We start from the raw sequence: 4,491 nt of genomic DNA, 5'->3' as shown, positions 1-4,491 counted from the left end.
TGACCAAAACAGAGCAATGGATGTATAAAAACAAACAAAATAAAGGGTTAATTAGGTTGTTTTATTTGTGAAATATTGTTGTTTTGAATTTGCAGCAGAAAATGGTATACGTTTGGGATGGTGAGGTGGGGTGCACCAGGAATGTATTCTTAAAACCAAGGGGGCGGCAGCCCGAAAAAGTTTGGAAACCACTGGGCTTGATGTTCGAGTCAAAAGACGATGTTAAGTATCATAAAATGGTAGCATAATTGTTTTTTTTTGCATAAAAGATAAATAATTTGGGATCTTTCTGATTTGGCGAGCGCCACTTTTTATTTATGTTTTATTTAGTGTGTTTTCTACCGAAACACTTTAAAACTTCGTATACTTGTATAAATTATTGATCAAACGACAAAAAAAAAAAAAAGTTAAAACATCCCTCAATCTCTGTTAAATCTCTCCTGTAGTTCAGGAATATCACCTAAAGACGACCGGGGTTTATACCGACAGAGATGATATATCAACAACACGTCTAAAAATGTGAAACGGTTCGAAAAATAGACATCAAGGCTAAATACATTATATATATAGAATTTTTTTAATGTTTATGCTCTTGGGTGTATTACCCAATTAAAAAAAAAATATTGGTACCTGGTTTGCGGTACACAGGTTATAAAAAAACCAAAGCAGATTATTGTAAATAGCAGTTGTGGGAATTTAGTAAATAAAACAAGTTTTGGTGTTCTCATAGTGCATTTCTATTGTATACGTATACAGTCTAAGAAAACCGCAACTGTTTTGTAGCCTTCCTGACAATTTACACTAGAATGAATTAACCTAAAACTATCGAATCCACCTAAACTTAGTTTCGATTGTTCTACCACCCCGACTGGTTTCCAGTCTTTAATCTTTTGGACAATGTTGACAATTTAACAATCAGGTCACGTTTGGCAGTAACAAGTACCCCATTTGTTCTGTTCATGCGCATTGACGCAAAGTTGACAATAACAAAGTTTATATAATTTTAGACATCGTGTGAATTTGACTGGAAATTTGACTGATTTACTCATCTTCGTCTGATTGCAACCAAGTTTGCTTTTATTAACCGAATACATGTTTTATGGATTAATGAATGCTGGTGAGTTACATTAAAACTTTTATCCTCAATGTTTAAACTACTTGTGTTTAATAATACATCTCCATTATTTTAAGTTAAATTATTGTTTCAGTTTTATTTTCATTTGAACTTTGAATTAAAATCAAAGAAATTGTTGGTTTCACAAATAACTAACACCTCGTTATTACTATATTTTTCTAGCTTTCAATATCTTCATTATTGAGATGTGTGTGAAAATAATTACTTTTTTTTAGTTCTTAGCCATTCTGTATTTAGTTCTTATAAAACTTGTGTTTTTGCATCATTGATCGTTTTAATTTTTATGTATACTTAAATATATAATCGCAGTAACAACATCACTTTGTAGCTCTTATTATGTAACTGAGAAGAATGAAAATCGAAAAAGAAACATTTATAAAGAGAAAAGTGCCTGCTTTCTGTTCTCTCTTTAGAAGTGAATGACTAAAAGTTTTGTTAAATTCCACCTAAGCTGCCGTTTGTTATGTAGACTATGTTTATACCCTGCTCTATCAACTCATTGGTATGAAAGCTTTATGCGGGCATTTTTGTTTCTGGTATATTAACCAGACATTGAGAATGACAGACACACGAAGCTGTCTAAATGCCACATCGTGCAGGAAATAAAAAAATAAGAGAAAAGAAAAAGCAACAAGTTTTCAAACCAACGAAGGAACCTCTACATAGCCGTTGGATCTGTTAAAAGTAATAGCTAAATACCACCCCTTTTCCATCTCTTTAAGTACATCATACTGTTTCAATAACAACAACAAAAGGATATATTGCTTAGATAATTTAAAGACAGCTTATATTTGAAAAGAGCGTAATTATCAAGGTTGACTTGGGGTTAAAATACAACAAACAAGTATTTGAGTTAATGAAGTTTCTATGTGGTCGCTATATCTGCTAGAAATAGCGGTACCCTTCCTTACTCATCAATATAAACGGTAGACTACATAGTATGATGAAAGCAAAAAGCAAGAAAAAAAATGGCATGGTCATGGCTGGACCGTCTTTCATTATATGTCTGCTAGATCAGGACAGACTTGATGCTAAGCAAAAGCTTACTAAACTTCTTTTGAAATCGAACTTTGATACTTTTTTCACCAACACTTGTTATAAACCTAATGGTTGATGTTTACTTTAACCAACCTTATCTCCGTTCTATCTAAAATTTTATTACCTTCAGTGTTTACCGTTTTACAAAATTAAGTTAGAAAATCGGACAAAACAGAGAACACAATTGAAAAAAAAATTAAGAAAAAAGAAAGAAAAAACCAAAACAATTCACCACTTTGGATTGAAAAGTTGGGGGCACTGGGAAACCTCTCTAATGGCTATTGAGGTACGTCAGCATGCTTACAGTGTATTCCAGGAAAGTTATTAATGTTGTTTAGCGCTACGTCATTCCTTTTCGAGCAGATAGAACGGATCTTTCTGATCCGATAGATCAAAAGTTTTTTTAGCAGTTAACACTCAATATTACTTTCAAGAGCAGTGTATCTGAGATTATTTTATTCAATTATTCAGTGTGTCCTTCTTTTTTAAGGACGTGACTTGACTGCTATTTCTAACAGTTTCAATGACCATTTAGAAGCTACATCATTAATTCGACTATGAATTTTTTAAATATCAATGTATCATATTCCATGCTACTTTACGAAATTAAACTAGAAATAGATTGTTCCCCTCAAATTTTATAAAATTGAAGAAATTAATGTTATTAAATTTGAGTATTTTGGCGATGGCGTGGCTGTGTGGTAAGAAACTTGCTTCCCAACCTCGTGGTTCCGGGTTCAGTCCCACTACGTGGCACTTGGGAAAGTGTCTTACTATATAGCCTTGGGCTGACCATAGACTTGTGAGTGGATTTGGTAGATGGAAACTGAAAGAAGCCCGTCTTATATATATATATATATATATATATATATATATACATACATACATACACGCACACGGAGCGATGGGTAAATTGTCGCCTTGTTTGTTTTTGATTTTGTCGCCTACACAGTATAGTAGGCTCAGTTGGGCATCGTCTGTGAGAAAAACAGCACTATGACGCAATTCACTCTGCCAGAAGTTTGGAAATGACATGCTGTACTGCTTGGCTCTGGAAACTCCAATACGAAGATTTCAGAGTGTTTGGGTGTCAATCTGAGGATAGTGCAGAGGATTTGGAAAGAGTTGGATGAGTCTAATGGTGATTATGAAGGTACAGCAGCTCAGAAACTCATTCTGATGAGAAAAGAACTCCTGAATTTGTTGGTGAGATCCAGGTCATGTTTGACAACAATCCCTCCAAGTCAATCAGGTCCATCGCCAGTTTCTTATCAGGCAGGTAGTGCATGAAGACTTTCGGTACTCCTCATATGGGATGAGAAAGGGCCAATTTTTATCCCAAACCATCAAAGACAAGAGTAAAGGCCATGCTACAAATCTTTTGAACAAACTCAACCATCCCTTCCGACCGAACATGTTTTGGTTTTTCTCAGACGAGAAAAATTTCTGCCAGGACCAGATGGTGAACACACAGAACAACTGTTGGCTTGTCGTGTCCCCAAAACACGTACTGAGAGTGATAAAAATCAAACATCCAGTCCAGTGTTTGGAGTGATCACTAGTGATGGCGATGTTATGCTTCCATTCATCTTCCCATGCAGTTTCAGACTCAACAAGGAGGTCTACATCAAGTGCTTGGAGGAGGTAGTGCTGCCCTGGGTCAAGAGGATGGCTGCTGAGAGACCCTATGTCTGGCAACAGGACTCTGCACCATGCCACACAAGTAGGAGAACCCAATCATGGCTGTCAGACAATTTCTATGACTACATCACCTTTAACATCTGGCTGCCTAACTCCTCAGACTGCAACACCCTGGATTATTATGTGCGGGGCACAGTTGAGCGAGGCAGCATTCCCCAACTTAAACAAGGAGACTGTCCAGAAGAGTTGCAGGAGATTCCGAAGTCATCTGGAGGCTGTGGTTGAAGCCAATGGTGATTTTATTGAATAAATTTATTCTTTAGTATTTTAAGATATCTGTATGTAATTTTGATAAATATATCTGTTAAAATGAGATGTTATTATCATTTTTGTGTAATTTAGATGACAATTTATTCACTGCACCCTGTATGTATATATTTGTATGTCTGTGTTTGTCCACCCACCGTCACTTGACAACCGATGTTGGTGTGTTTACATCTCCTGTAACTTAGCGGTTTGGCAAAAAAGACTGATAAAATAAGTACTAGGCTTACAAAGAATAAGTCCTGGGGTCAATTTGTTTGACTAAAGGCGATGCTCCAGCATGGCTGCAGTCAAATAGCTGAAACAAATAAAAGAAATATATATATATATATATACATACCTTTCCTTTATTG

At 35.5% G+C, this 4,491-nt stretch overlaps 1 long non-coding RNA gene across 1 annotated transcript in view; it reads left to right on the top strand.

The window, feature by feature from the left end:
• The first annotated feature begins 676 nt into the window (after positions 1 to 676).
• Positions 677 to 4,491, top strand: part of LOC106868419 (uncharacterized) — a 105,685-nt gene continuing 101,870 nt past the window's right edge. Inside the window, exon 1 of the long non-coding RNA XR_001409272.2 lies at positions 677 to 1,117. This is a non-coding gene — a long non-coding RNA (uncharacterized LOC106868419). The remainder of the gene's footprint in view (positions 1,118 to 4,491) is intronic.

This window comes from Octopus bimaculoides, chromosome 5 (assembly GCF_001194135.2).
Source record: "Octopus bimaculoides isolate UCB-OBI-ISO-001 chromosome 5, ASM119413v2, whole genome shotgun sequence".
NCBI lineage: Eukaryota > Metazoa > Mollusca > Cephalopoda > Octopoda > Octopodidae > Octopus > Octopus bimaculoides.
This window is presented reverse-complemented; position numbering and strand designations above follow the sequence as displayed.